The sequence below is a fragment of the Felis catus genome, chromosome B2, assembly GCF_018350175.1.
Source record: "Felis catus isolate Fca126 chromosome B2, F.catus_Fca126_mat1.0, whole genome shotgun sequence".
Taxonomy (NCBI): Eukaryota; Metazoa; Chordata; class Mammalia; order Carnivora; family Felidae; genus Felis; species Felis catus.
In genome coordinates, this window is record NC_058372.1 from 28,037,295 (window position 1) to 28,053,800 (window position 16,506).

General features: G+C 34.0%; 1 long non-coding RNA gene across 1 annotated transcript in view; it reads right to left on the reverse strand.

Moving 5' to 3' along the window:
- Positions 1-1,376: 1,376 nt before the first annotated feature.
- Positions 1,377-16,506, reverse strand: part of LOC123385321 — a 54,718-nt gene continuing 39,588 nt past the window's right edge. The window contains exons 3-4 of the long non-coding RNA XR_006597629.1: positions 2,274-2,384; positions 1,377-2,184 (exon numbers count right to left, since the gene is read on the reverse strand). This is a non-coding gene — a long non-coding RNA (uncharacterized LOC123385321). The remainder of the gene's footprint in view (positions 2,185-2,273; positions 2,385-16,506) is intronic.

The window sequence follows — 16,506 nt, forward strand, 5'->3', positions numbered from 1 at the left end:
ATGGGGGAATTGGAAAAAGGTTGTCAAAAGGTACAAACTTCCAGTTAAAATAAGTACTAGTGATGTGATGTTCAACATGATGACTATAGCTCACACTGCTGTGTGATATGCAGGAAAGTTAAGAGTTCTCTTTGCAATAAGAAATGTTTTCCTCTTTATTCTCTTCTTTCTTTTCTTTTTATATCTATATGAAAAGATGCATGTTAGCTGAACCTATTGTAATCATTTCACAATATATGTAAATCAAACCATCATGCTGTATGCCTTAATCTTATACAATGATGTATGCTAATTATTTTTTCAATAAAACTGGGAAAAAGGATATTGTAAAGAAATATATAATAAAATTTCATGTTCTGCAAACTGAGGGTTGATGGGGGGTGGGAGGGAGGGGAGGGTAGGTGATGAGCATTGAAGAGGGCATCTTTTGGGATGAGTACTGGGTGTTGTATGGAAACCAATTTGACAATAAATTTCATATATTAAAAAAAAATTTCATGTCCTAAAAATAGTAAAACAACAACAAAAAAAAACATTTACCTAATTACACTACTTCTACTTCTCAAAGATTCTTCTAATCCTGATTTTAAAAAGTCAGGTGTTCATTATTTTTGTTCTCTCTGAGCATAGGTTCTATCTATGTCAGTTAAAACATGTAAATAAATAGTAGTAAAAAAATGAAGCTCTAACATCCAGCTGCTTACACTGAAATCTGAATATATAAACTTAAATGCTGAAATGCTTAGACTAATGCCTTAATCACTTTGTTTTTCCTGTCACTTTTTAACATTAGGTTCCATGTGTTGAGCTTCTCTGTCTAATGCAGTCAGGAAAATGTAACCCCTATAACTCATATTGCATGGGTATCAGGAAAGCAAAGTGTTTATGTCTGTCTGCTCATATATATGTATGTACACAAAGTACTTTTTCACTCATTTATTCCCTCATTGATTCATTCATTCTATGATTTAGCTTTCATTCACTTTAAAAACCTAGAAGGCAGAATAGAAAGAGAAAAGGATACAGTCACCATCTCTGCATTAGATCAGTAAGATGATTTTTATATAAATATTTAATTATATACCACTTTAAATTGTTATTTTTCCATCTCTGATGATTCAGATACAATATAATTCCAAAGCTCCTTACTGTATAAATTATGAGGAACCAGAGAATTCAAATCTAAGCAATACTCTGTTTTTTAACCATAAGGTATCATAGATCCTTTAACTGCTTAATGATTGCTTTTTGATTGTAAAAAAGAAACTTCTTAAATCAATTATTCCTGATAAAATATACTGGAATTGCCTTCAGCAAGTGCCTAATGTATCTGTGCTCATAATCCTACAGTAAGAAGATATAGGGTTGGTGGCCTTATTACTCTTATATATTATACTATAAGTACTATATGTAAATATAAGATCACTGCTCAGATGAGCACAGTTTTGTAGCTGGACAGGCATCCAGGGTCTCCAGTCTAAGACAACATATGAATGAAACTGGACTTAAAATAGTGGGACACTTCAGCAGGGCTCTAAAATGGTGGGACACTTCAGCAGGGGAGTTAAATGGCCTGAGCACTGGATAGGCAGACTGGACAGCTATAGAATCACACCTGTGTTATGAGACAGGTCTAGCTATGATAACACAAAAGCAGTTCATTGCTCTAAAGCGGTGTAGTGGCCACTTGTTCCTGGAAAAAAATACCATATCCTTAATGCAGAAAAATTTAATAAAAGCACTTGTCTTATTTTTTTTCAAGTTTTTCAAAATTTTCAAATTTTATTTAAATTCTAGTTAGTTAACATACAGTGTAACATTGGTTTCAGGAGTAGAATTTAGTCACTTACACGTAACACCCAGTGCTCAACATAACAAGTAGCATTTGTCTTACTTGATGGATGAGAAATTGACCCAGATAGCTTCAAAGTACTTTGCCAATTCTAAGATTCTAGATTCTCCCTATAAATGAGAGATGCTCTATGTTTAAAGAGCTGAAATGTTTAACAGCAAAGAAATAAGCCTCAAGAGAGATGACACAGACATGGCCACTAGTCTCAGATCCTATGAACTAAAGAAAAGCAAACCAACACATGATCAAGGAAGGCCATTTCCTCGAGGCTTTGCAGCTTTTCTACTTTGATGTTTTTGGTGGTTTTCAACTTTCTTTTTGCATACTGGACGCTGGTGGTAAGAAGACAATGAAAGGAAAGGATTTGAGGAGCTCAGTTAAAACTGGCAAAGTAAAAAATGTCAGGACATACTTCACCTACCTTATCATCTTATCTCAGTATGTTGTGAGAGCTAGACAATACTATAAGATTGTCTATATTTGAGAAAGTCAGACAGACAGCTTTCCATTTTGATATCTTTAAAGTGCTATCCTGAAGAGGAAAAAATAAAAAACAAAAATAAAAAGCTAGTATGTTACAAATACTTGCTATATAAAGATTTAATGAAATGAGAGAATTCAAGTGTGAACCACAAGAGGTCTATCATCATAAAGAAGTGAAGAGCGTAAAGTTAATCAGTTTGGAATTTTTCTTTCTATGATTCAAAACACATTTCTCTGAAAATGTTCCTATGTCTGAAAAAATACATATCACCACTTCTCTACATTTAAAACTGCTAAGTTAAAAAGTCAAGGGGCATAATTAGACTATAATTTATTAAATACATATATGAATCTGACTGCCTGCTCTATCATTTATTACACATAAAATTCCAGTTTTGGAAATTCTTATAATTTTAATTAAGTATTTTTAATAAAAAGCTAATTTTATTAAAGCTTTAAAATATAAGTAATGTTTTATTCAGATGTCCAAATCCAAGTAATTTAGCAAGATTCAAACATCTGCTTCCAAAGCAGGCTTAGCAAATGTTAGACAATAAAATTGTTTCTCCACCCACACTCAAATAATGTGTAAATGTTATACAGAGGTTGCTGGAAATTAACAGAAAGGCTTCTAAGTTTTCACTAAGTCCCAAATAAGCAAGTGGACTGAGAAGATTCTATGTGATTTGGAAAACTAAAATGACACCTGAAGGATAAAACTCAGCCAGTCATTTTACAAATAAGAAAAATAAATCTAGAACGGAAAAGCAAATTACCCAAAGCCACCTGTGAGCTTGTACAAAAGTCAGGCTCAGAACCTGAAGCCTTTTGTAAACTCCTCTCTCCAGGGAGTTTCTCCTGGCAGACCTATTCTCTCCCAGGACTCCTGATAACTATTTTGGGTTCACATGAAATAATATAAATTAATCTACATTTGTTTGAAATGAAATAACTGACAGAAATTTAAATCATTAATTCTTCTTATATTTTGTTATCCAAAAACCCACTAATACTCATTAGAAAATAAATTTAGTTTTCCACATTAAGATTTTGAAAGTACCATATTTTTAAAGCCAACAGTTTTATTGATATAGTTTTTATACCATATAATTTATTCATTTAAAGTGTACAATTCAATGTTTAATATATTCAGACTCCTAAATCCATCACCACAATTTTAGAATGTTCTTTTACCCCAAAGAAACCCTGCTCCCCCGAGCCATCATCCCCAAACCTCCTTTCCACCACAGCAGTAAGCAACCATCTACTTTCTGTCTCTCTCTATTTTTTAATTTGAGACATTCATGTAAATGTAATCAAACAATATGTGGTCCTTTATAACTAGTTAAACACATTTTTTAAAGACCTAAAAAAAAATCCATAGAGGCATTTCTTCAAATCTCTATTTTTTGTCTCTTTTTCAAGGGGGACTTTGCAAATTTAGTTCAAACTTCATTTTTCCCAGTTTTGAAAATGTGGTTTTAGTTTTATCATCAGGAGCATGATAAATGTTTTGCCATACTGGAACTCTATAGAAGAAAGTATTCCAAAGTCATTGCATATTCTTTTGTGCCCCCTGCTGGCTGAATGTATTAATGTATTTTCAAAATCAGTCCCTTGGAACTCTTTTCCTTGCTTAAATCTTAAAATACTGAACAGAGCACATAATTATTGTTATAAAATGTCATTTGAATTTGTTTGCTGAGTGTATCTTATTCTTTTCCTAGAAATTATAAATCTTTGAATTAGGCCTAGTCAAAACGCTGTCCAAAATATTTACCTTCTTAACACTTCTTATTTTTCACAAGGAAAATGTTTAATCTTAAAAAATTTCATTTCAATCCTAACAAAAACATAAAAGCTGAAAGACTTCTGAAAAGAATAAAACATACAAGTGATAAAGATTTTGCTAAAGCAATGTGTGTAGACTAATAAAAATGGAAAAAATAAATATAAAAATTCAACACATGTATAAATAACAATAAAGTTTCTCTAAGGCTTAGAACCATGCAAAAATTATTTTTAATATAATTAATTAACATACATATTGCTCTTTGAGTATTACTCAATTTTTAAGTGTCTTTCAAACTGAAACTTCAATATTTACCCAATATTTTCCCCAATATTAAGTTTCCTTTCATTTTTTTAAATCAAAGTAGGTAAAATTTATAAAAATTTTTCTATGGTCTTCATAACAAAATAGTTTAGTGTTCCAGCATAATAAACATTATAATTATTTTTAAATTGTCAATAAAATGCCATCTCATGCTTCAAAACATATTTAAAAGTCTTAGTAGGCATTCAGCCATTTTTATACCATTATCCTCTAGTCTTAGAGAAAGTTTTAGAAATTTTCAGAAGTGAATGTTTCATTTAATATACATTACCCCAAATTTCTCTCCTGATTTAAAAAAAGAAGAAGAAATAACATTAAAAAATTAATTTGGGACAGATGAATGAGTGTATTTTATTAGACTTTCAGTTAATTTGCTATTATTTATATGTGCTGGGTAAGTTTACAGAAAGTACTTTATTCCATTTTCTGGAATTTCAAAACATATCCATGTGCCACATAGGGCAAAGAATTTTTTTAATCAGTTATGTGTAAATAAATAAACCTTTTGAGTTAAAGAATGCAAACTGGGTTACTGTATTTAATTTTTTAATAAAATATTTTAAAAGGAATTGTATAAGGAAGATATGGAGAACAAATTATGTCTTTTGGGACAATTTATACTTATGCAGAGTACAATGAAGAAAGGAATGTTGCATTAAACCTGCATTTAGATAAAAAGCTTTGGTTCCCGAAGGTTAACAAAGCATGATCAGTCACAGGAAATGCATCACAGGGCTTTGAACATAGGGATCTCATCATCTGTTAGAAGGGAGAAGGAAGGGAAAGGGCAGTTGGTCTTCATCCATCATTACAAAGGAGAATATCTTATTTTCAGGATTATCAACAGTACTTATGAGTAAAGAAAAACTGGATGAGGGGAACATGTTTACACTGATCATTATTGCCATGTATAAAGTATGTTTTTGTATTCACTACTGCAGCTACCTCTTTCGAATGGTAAAACTTACACATTTTAACAGAAAAAAATAATGCTGGGTACATTTTCCTTTCCCTCTTCATTATATAGCATTGCCTGCAAGCTTGATCCAAGTTCTTGATTTTTTAATAAAACAGCCTTAATTTCTCATATATTTCAAGAATATTATTCCTCATTTCTCACGGGGTTTCTGATACCCTTTATTTAATTGTAGGTGACCTTTATTTTTGTACTATAGGATCTTTTACCTTTACTTTGTCAAAAAATCAAAGAGAACCTTAAAATGGCCACAAGGCATTTTCTAAGTTTGTTTTACATTTTATAAGAGGCTAGCTCAACTCCTCTTTCCTATCAAAAGAAAAGAAATAAAAAATTATAAAATGATTTATTCTCTTGGCCTGGTGATACTAGATGATGATTTCTAATCTTCCTTGAGAATAGAAGAACTTGTCTTAAAGGAGTTCTACCTTTCCTTGGAAGATAGCCAATTACTGTTTACAGCTCCAGCACTCTTTGATACTGATCAGTGAATTCAGTCTCCTGGCCCTCAGATATATTGATGTTTACTCTATTAAGCAGTGCACATTTCAATACAGTGAAACACATGTTCAGTTGAAACCTGATCCCTCTGCTCTTCAGCTCCCATGTTGCAGAGGTTAGAGAAAAAGACAAAAGACCATTGGTGACAAAAGCAAATTAAGAGCAGTCTCCAAGTGCCTTCTCTTAAGGCAATGAAGATGTTAGAGATCAGTAAGGTAGATGCTTTGGGTAAAGCAAATTTATAGGAAACAGACTTGGGCAGGACACCTGATTAGAACCTGCATGCCTGATCCCAGCTTTGCCCTCTATGGTGGCCATATGCTCCAGTGATAGCCCCATATAATTTCATTACAGTAGGAAACCTGGAGCCACATCCTGACCCTGACAAGGTAATGAGGACTGCCAGACACAGCGAAAGGCTTTTGTTTCTGTGCTAAGATTTTATAGTTATAGCTTCCATTTCTTATCAGTCTGGATTTGTTACCTGCTTCTAAGTCTTGGACAGGAATCCATCATCAGAAGCATCCAAATGGAGACCTTAAAACAGATGGCAGTAACAGGCACATCTCCAGTCTGGGAGGCAGTGTTACCAGAGGCAACTGGGGATATTCCTAACATGGTTATTATGATTAAATCTTACTTTATACAATAGACGTCTTTGCATTTTTTTGTAAACTGATGAAATGTGTGAATCTGATATTTCCTAAAAACTTTCCATGAACATTTTAAGTTATCTAATACTTACTTAGATAAAAAGCCCTCTATGCCATTATACCTATTAAGAAACTTATTTTTTTATTTCCCGACAAAATTATTATTACCTTCAAAGTTTTTTTCACATTTATTTAATTGTAGGTGACCTTTGTCACCTTTATATATATACAATATATTCAAAATTTTATTCTCTTACTCTTTACTAACTTTACTACCAAAGGATTGGGGCTGAACAATATCTAGGGTTCACTGGGAAATACTCAGCTAGAGAAAAATAAGAAACTTTTCCTCACTGCTTCCCCCTTAACAAATAATGTGGGAAGGAAGGAAGATAGGAAGGATCTTGGAGAAAGAAACCCCCTCAGGGATGGTGTGTGTTGAGTGTGGTGCAGTTGTTCCCATTAAGATGTCCTCCTCCAGAAGACTTAACCACTGTCTCCTAAAATTAGATACGCAGTCTTCTAAACTCGCTAGACTGCCAAGGTCATCTCAGCCTACCACCACCACCACCACCCTGCCACAGTGCTCTCTCTCCCCCTATTCAACAGAGCTAGCCAAGTCAAGGAATAAAAATGAAGTCACTATCACAAAAAAAAACATGCCCCAACTTTCAGCATTAAGTGGGCATCTAACCAAATTCACTATGAATTTGTGAAAAAGATCCAGTGATTGGATTAAAGCTAGAAACTTATCAGAGCATTTTTGTTACACATTCCAGATCCACAGGTGCACTTTACTAAATTAAGCTGGCTTTGAACACTAAATGCTTTCTACATATATGACAAAGAATTATATGTATGTATGTATTTATGTACATGTATGAAAATGATATAATTAACTCATTTAAACTTTGTTAAAAGTATCAAAATAGTTTATAAATACAATTTTAAAAGAAAATTACTTTTTTTCAAGCAGCATATACCTGGATGCTAGGTTCTTGAGATACTCTAAAATAAATCCTGATGAAAAACATTGAATAAATTATTTCTATTAAAAAGTCTAAGTAAAAAGGAGAAGTACAAAAAAGTCTAAGTATATGAATGAAAAATAGAATGTGAATAATAAGAAAAATACTTTAGAAATGTTACCCACAAAAGTCTTTCAAACTGCATTTTAATTTCTAGATTCTATGATCTAAGAAAACCTCATTTTTGTGGTAAAACTTACAAATAAAATGCTAAAAACTGAAATGGAAAAGAAATTGCATTTTTACATTTAATGCCATTTTAAAAGCTGAGTCAAAATTGAATGTCAGAGCTTACGTTTATTATACACGTGTTGGAGCTCGTTAAAGCTTTCGTGGAGTACTAAAATGCCCCGTAGGGATCCTCAAATAGTAATGGAGTGGTCAGAAAATGAAATGCATGTTTCTAATAGCAAATAGTACTGTGCCACATCTACTACATCGATCACAAAATACCTGGAGCGAATCTTGGTTTTCAGTTTTTAGTTATAGCATCATTTGTTTACATTAGTCCTTTGTTTACATCTCACAGTCTGTTTATTCTTCCTTCTTCCTTCTGAAGCAGAGGTGGGATGTTTGAGAGAGAGGAGAGGGAGAACAGGCAGTTCTGCTTGGCTAGTTTAGGTCTGAAAGAAAATGTTGCCTATTTCAGAGTTGGCTGAGAGGCCAGGGAGCATCTGGACCGAGGCTGAAAGAAAAGTTGAACAGCTTCTTACCCTCTCCTGTTCTTCAGCTTTACGGGAGGAGGAGTGGCTTCTTTATTGTGTAAAGAGTGAAATTTCAGACAGAACTTCAGGCACATATTAAAATGTAAGACGAAAAATAAATCCCAAAGTCAAATATAAATACTTTTCTGGATTTTCATTGCGTTGAATTATTATTGTGATTTTTTTCCTTAGTTAAGAAATGAAGAGATTAATTTGCTGCAATGAATGAAAATGAACAGATTTTCTTATAATTTATTTTTCCTATCCAAGAAAATAAATGGGCTGATTGCTCATTAACAGAGCAACCCACTTCCTTTTCAAGATGAAAACAAACCCTGTCAAGAGTTTTAAGGATTTGTCTTATTTCCAAAGAAAGCTTGTTGCTTAAATCAATGTTTCAAATGTTGTGATATATCTGGTTGCCCTAAATGAGGTTGTGATTGATTTCCATCATAATCTCAGCTTTTCTGGTTGCAACTAATTTGCTGAGAAAGCTGCAGTGATCTGAAACTTCCATGCTAGCCCTCAGTTAACACAAGTCAGCTCATCCACTCTGAGCCATATAGAATGACGAAACATGACAAAGTAAGAATAGCACTACAGGATTTTGTCAATAGTTGTAACTCTCAAGGAAACAGTGCAAAACCTGAAGGAAAAACAGATCTCCTCAATAAGCCCAATTCAATAGGAAATGAGCAGAAAATGGAAAGTGAAGAGTAAACAGGACAATTTTATAGAGAATTAAGCCAGGATTTTCTGGATATGGGGATTTACAGCCCACCCATGGGTTTCCACCACACAGGCATACAATACATCCTTCCATGCTTACTTTGTATTACTATATGCATAATAGCAATAATAGCTCCCATTTTAATTTTCACAATAATTAACATGTCATTGTGCCCATTTTACAGATGAGGAGCTATACAACAAACTCAAGGGCACCCAGCTTTTATGTAACTGTGCCAGTTCTATCTTATTCTGAGCTTAGCTACTATAACTCTATCACATTTTCAAATGGTAAAATTGGAGGAAGTACCCAAATATATTACTATCATAACCTATTTTCAAATCTAGAGCACAGAAACCAAAATTCCAGAGGGTAGAAAATATGCCCTATTGCACAAATTCTCAAATTGAGTAGGAGTCATTTTTAATGTTGAAGGAAGTCCCTTTAAGCTGTTGTCTCTAAAATTCTTATGAGTCTGCTAAATAATATGCACTTCCAGGCTGTTGTGAAGATTAAATGAGCTAACTCATGTGACCCTCCTGACATAGTGCTGCTCCTCTCTTCCGCCTATGAGGACCAGTCTTTAAGGCTACATTAATGATAAGAAACGTTGATGAAATATGCATGAAGACACAGTATTCTCTTACAAGACCTACTTAAAAGACGTCTCCATGGGCATAGGGACATTCTAGAATTAGCAAGCAGCACAAAATGTTTTTCTATCATTGAGTATTCAGCCAATGCTATTTTCATCCCCAAGAGTATTTTGAAGGCAGTCCATGACATCTGGGAAGTTTTGCTCTGTTAACCATTTAATCACACAATATTCACTTGGAAAAAGATACTTTATATCCAAAGGACTTTTTTCTGCTGTTTTATGCAACTTCTCTTAGAAGTTAAGTCCTCTTAGACAGTAGGCAAATTAAAGCATGTCTTCAGTTTTCCCTCCATTCTAAACCTGGTATAAGAAATATGATCTTGAAACTTCCTGAATATTAAGATAGCTGGCTCTGGTTCAAATTGATTAGAAAACAGCTGAATTAATTGGGAGAAGGAAACGGGGAAATATGGAATCAGGCCTTGTTCATTCACCAATTAGCCATGTGTCTTGAAGACATTTCTCCTACTGTCTGGACATCAGTTTCCTCAATTGTAAAATGAAGATGGTTTGCCATATAATCCCAAGACTTGAATTTCCAAATCCATGATTTTGGTAAATAGAATTTTGAGCCCACCACTCTCTGACACCCACATGGGACTGTGGGACTCTCCTGAATAAACCCTAAAAGAGGAGAGCAAGTGGCAAAATGGTCTGGATCCAAATTACTTAGACCCCACAGTTGAAGCATTCAGAGTTTTAGATCATCCCAATCTTCACTTGTCTCTTTTTGGTTGTGTTTTTCCCCAACAGTCTGCAAAATCAACGTGGAGATGACATGAGTGATAGTTTCTAACATAATCAAATTCTGCAGTGCCTTCAATGCTTCCATTTGTGAGCAGGAAAAGCAAACAACAGGGAGCTTCTCCCTCCATCATTATTCTTCTCCAATTATAATAGTTTAGTAGAGAAGGGATGTAAAAGAGACTTTGACTTTACCTACATGGTTTATTCTATATAAAGAATGAACTGAAGCAAATACTTTAACATTAACATTTAATAATCTTGAAAGGTGAACACCTGAGATTTTGCTATATTATTTTCAGTATTTATATGTTTTTAATTTTCAGATAGAAAAAGCAGCACAAGACATTAAACACAAAATACCAAGACAAAAAAATTAAGATTTCCTGAGAAATCTTAACAAACTTACTTTAGTAAATTTGAAATCACATATGCATTTTATTTTTCTAATCCCTAAATTTGTTAATAAATTGAATATTTCTTTCCTGGAAAAAAGATAGAAGAATTCAGAAATGACAAAGTAGTGCTTGCTACTAAATTAATATTTTGGTTTCCTACAATAGCTATAATAGATACAAATGTCCCTAATTCTTCAAATTCTCTATTACCAATCTCTTCATTGTCAAACCAAGTACATCAAGATTAAAACTACATTAAAATAAATATAATTCAATGTGCATATGTTTACATTAATTAAATAATTTTAGGTTACTGGAAAATTGATACTCTTACATCACCTAGCTATTAATTACTTGTTGTAAATATCATATTTAGTTTCATATGTAATGTACAGATATATAAGATGCACCTCAATTTTATAAGAAATTTTTTTGAAAAAATTTAAAGTGATTTCAAAGTTCTGGATATGTGATGTAAGCTATTAATTCTGAAAGGAAAATATTAAATCCCAAAGCCAAAGAAAATGTATTAATATGTAATTAAATGTATTAATATGGACATGGACTAGGTAACAAAACAGAGCATATTTGCTAGAAAATTACATTTCACACTATACACAGGCACTATCAGAGCAAATAACATTATTGTATTTTAGTGCATATTAGGGACTAAAAGGCAAGCCACATTATAAAATAACTTTGTCTTCTAATGGAAAACACTAAAGGCAAATACAGCAGTAAAAACTTATACAAACAAGCAGCAAAATAAAATTGAAGGAATTCCTAAACAGGTAGTTTTTAGTATATATAGACAAATCCTTTAAGTTACAAAAATGTAGAAAAATAATCTTGAATAAAATACGTCATGCTTCCACATGACTGAAAGAAAATCCAGCCTTAAATAGGAAAATAAAATAATATATAATGCATTATAATAGAAACTGGTGTTTCAATATCATTTGTCCATATGTAATAAGCAGAATAAGTATGAAAAAAAAAAGTACCAAAAGTTTCAATTCTCATCCTCAAAGACTAGAGTAAAGCCCTCATCTTCAAAAGCAGAGAAACGACCCTCCTAGAAATCCATTCTTACTGCTAGAATCCAGAAAATTCTCTTTCATCATCACTGGCTTCTCTCTACGGATACTGAACCACCACTCTCTTCAAATAATAAATCATTCTACATAGAATTGGAGACATTGCTAATTCCATACATTTAAGGGACTTTAGCACTACCTCTTGCTATTCAACATACCATGACGTCCTAATTCATTTACACGCTTATCAAAGAGGGTCACTTCCTTTCCCCTGTCAGGGTCATTTCAGAAGCCCTGCCATATACCCACCTGTTCCATTCCTTCTTTATGAATCCTTTAAATACACAAGGACAGTCACATCTGAAGCTTACACTGCCCTTCGCCTATTCAGAATTACAGCTACATAAGTGTATCCTCTGAACAGTTGGTACAGACTAATAAAGCCGAGATTTTATTTTAATTTATTATTGATACTGACTTTTTTTATTTTTTAATACAATTTATTGTCAAACTGTTCTCTATACAACACACAGTGCTCATCCCAACAAGTGCCCTCCTCAATGCCCATCACCCACTTTCCCCTCTCCCCCACCCTCCATCAATCCTCAGTTTGTTCTCAGTGTTTAAGAGTCTCTTATGGTTTGCCTCCCTCCCTCTCTGTAACTTCTTTTACCCCTTCCCCTCCCCCATGGTCTTCTGTTAAGTTTCTCAAGATCCACATATAAGTGAAAACATGTGGTATCTGTCTTTCTCTGCCTGACTTATTTCACTTAGCATAATACCCTTCAGTTACATCCACATTGCTGCAAATAGCCATATTTCATTCTTTCTCATTGCCAAGTAGTATTCCATTGTATATATAAACCACATCTTCTTTATCCATTCGTCAGTTGATGGACATTTGGGCTCTTTCCATAATTTGGCTATTGTTGAAAATGCTGCTATAAACATTGGGATACATGTGCCCCTATGCATCAGCAGTTTTGTATGCCTTGGGTAAATTCCTAGCCAAGATTTTAAAAAGCCCAACAGGTTGCCTGGATCTCTCTCTGATCACAGTTTTATTCCATCCTTGTTCATCCACCATTTGCATGGACACACATATAAATTTCATTTGAGATGCTTTTGATACAATATTTATTATTATAATTAGACACAACGACCTTTCATGAAATTGGCACATACTAACACAACTCTGTAGTGTTCCTTCTCATGTCCAGAAGTTTTAACAGGCACATATTGTACATTTTAAAAGAGTCCACCTCTTTTTTTTTCTTTTGCTATGCACAATAAATATCAAAAGAACTTTGGCAATATATCTGATCTATAAGGCAAAATTTAGTTTTTCTCCTAGAATTATAATTTATTTAATTTGATGATTTTAACTTACTATGTACTAGGTGTATTTTGTGCTTGATATAACTCTATTCTCCTCATTAATCTGTAGCAAAAAAAAAGAGTTGATCTATCTGTGTATTTCTACCAATAGTTAGTATATTTTCATTTTAATGGTTAGTAAATTCTGAGTTTCCTTTATCTAATATGCAAGCTTATAAGATGTGGTTGTGGCCACTGTGAAGATTGTTTCATTTGTTCTTGTGGTATTGTTACATCTACCAGCTTCTCTTCTTGATTTCTAGAATCTTCATTGTCTATTCAGGTTTCAATAAGCAAAAGGCTACTCAGCAAACTTGTTCCTAATTTATTTTACTAAATCATTAATAAGGAGCATTTATCTAATATTAGAGCATTATATCTATTAATTTGAGCTGTGGATTATGGTACCAATAAATAGAAAACTAAAATGATAAAGGAATAACCAAAATTCTACCTATAACAAAGTGCTGTGCAATTTTCCTTTTAAAAAAAATGGGGGCACCTATGAGGCTCAGTTGGTTCAGCATCCAATTCTTGATTTTTGGCTTAGGTCATGATCCCAGGGTTGTGGGATTGACACCTGCATGGGGATCCACACTCAAGATACTTAAGATTCTCTCTCTTCCTTCTTCTCCTCTCCCCCACTCATGTTTGTGGTGTCTCTCTCTCTCTCCTCATCTTTCTCTCAAATAAAAAAAATGGATGTGAAACCTTAGGCTTGGCTAAGTTACTTTGTTATATCATCCCACCACCAGGAGGTCACGGCATGGCCATTGTCCTTCATGCGTTCTTTGCAAATAATAGACTTATGGATTGGACTTTCTATCAACATTTCGCAAACCTTTCTAGGTATACTTTTCATTCGTAGTGTGCATAAGTGTTTATCGGAGTTAACAGAGCAATTAAATAATTTAATAAATTATTCTGATGTGAGCTATGTATACTGTTAAGTAGAGACAGTGGGATAATATGAACTTCCTTCTGCCTTTAGGCCAATTCTTTCTTTTATGTCTTCAATTTTTAACATTCCATTCATAACACAGGCACTGTTATAATTATTTGGGGGTAAAATAATGCATCTTCTGTATTATCAAACACAGCATATGTAAAAGTAAAAGAGACAAAAAGAAATCTCAGAAGTAACAGAGACTGAAATGTCATTCAAAACAAAGAATTGCTCTGTGGTTTGACATTAGCTTCCCTGACTCCCTAGTGTGTCTAGAAGTCTCCCTCCCACAGTGCCAAGGCTTGTTCCTCTTATAGTTGATGGACTATCCAAATGGCACAGCTGCTCCCTGTCTGGATTCCTGCTCTTCCAAATTCTGCCACAACCAACTCTCCTCTCTCTATCCTCTCTGCTCCCATTAATGGAATCTGCTGCCTCAACTAACGCAAAGCTGTTGCTCACCTTCTTATCTCTGCTGATCTCTTCACTTTAGCACCAATGTACCATTTACCTACTTATTCAAAAAATATTTTTTGAGCACCTTATATGTAGCAGGCACTCCTCCAGGCACTTGGCCTACAGTATTAAACAAAACTATAGCCTGCATTCTAGTGAAAGCAATACACAAAATGAGTAAATACAAAAAATGTGTGTAGATGTGTGTAGATGATGAAAATTATTACATGAAAAAGGAAAGTCAGCAAAGAAAGTGAGGACTTCTAGGGCAGGAAGGGTGCAATTTTAGAGAGGGTGATCAGGCAGTGACATTTGAGCAAAGATTTGATAGAGATGAGGGAATGAGATTTGAGACTGCCTAGAGGAAGAGAGTTCCAGGCAGAGGAAATACAAGTGCAAAGGCCCCAAGGCAGTGGTGTGTGCCTGGAATGGAAAAATAAGGAAGCCAAGGTGGAGCCAAGTTAGTGAATGGTGGAATGGTAGGAGAAGGTCAGAGAGGCAATAGGATGCCAGCTTGTATAGGGCACATACACTTAAATTTTCCTTTTGAGAGATAGGAAGCCTTAGAAGGTTTTGAGTCAACAAGAACCATGATTTGATTTACATATACAAAGAATCAGTCTGGCTGTTCTATTGAGAAAACACCACTGGGGGATATAGGAGCAGTGATTGAAGAACAGAAGCAAGAAAATAAGTTAGGAAGCTATTCCAAGCCCTCAAATGAAAAAGCATGGTGGAAAGGTAAGAGGTATGATTTGGGATGCATTTTAAACATGATTTATCCATGGATTTGATGTGAAGTGTGAGATAAAAAAATAAAAAAAAATGACTCTAAGTATGCTAGGGCAAAAAACAAGAAGGACAAGTTTGCAACTTACTGACATAATCAGAAATTTGCTTTTAGAGGTGGTATATTTTAAGTGCTTATTAGATATTATTGGAAATGTCAGAGAGATGACAATGTATCTGAATCTGGATTCTAAAAGAAAGATCTGAGCTAGAGATAAATTTGGAGAGCTTTTAGGACATCAAATGATATTGAAAGCTACAACACTGTGTAAGAAGTCCAAGATTTGAGTATATTCATTCAAGAGAAGAGATCCAAACATTTACCTCAGGAGAAACTTGAATTTAGAGGACAGAGAGATAAGAAAGACCAGCACAGGAAACAGAAGGAGAAGGATGTCAGCTTAGAGGAAACCAAGGAAATGTCATCTTCTGAAAGCTTAGCAAAGCAAATGTTTCAATGAAGAAGGAATGATTGACTATGTAAAATGTCTCTGACCATAAAGGTATGAGAAAGCCTTAGATTTGATTGCTGGATTAGCAATATTTGTCTTTGGTGATCTTAATAAGGAAAAAACTTGACCAGAGTGGATTTGAGAAAGCATAAGAGGAGAGTAATCACAATAGCAAATATGGACAATTTTTGAAGAGATTTTCTGTAGAAGAGAATCGAAGAATGACTGTTAGGCTGAAGGATGCAACAGCCAAAAGTTTGTACATGGCCAGGAATGATTCAGTAGAGAGAGATCAAAGGTACAGAGACAGAGGAGAGATTGTTGTAGAGATATCCACTGGCAAATAAAAGAGAATGGAATTCTGTGCATTCAATCAGTGAAGGGAAAATGTAACCTATGGCCACCAAAAGACAGTGTGCAAGAAAAAAGCAGATGCAGGAAAGTAGGTACGTTCCTGGTGGGAGCATTTGGAAGATATCTTCTGTGTGTTTTTATGTTTTTTTGTGAAATGAAAAGTAGCTGAGAGTGAGGATGAAGGAGAAAGTGTTGCATGCTTGAGGCAGGTAGAGAAGATATGAAGGAGTTGAAGAAAGCGAGTGAGTGAAG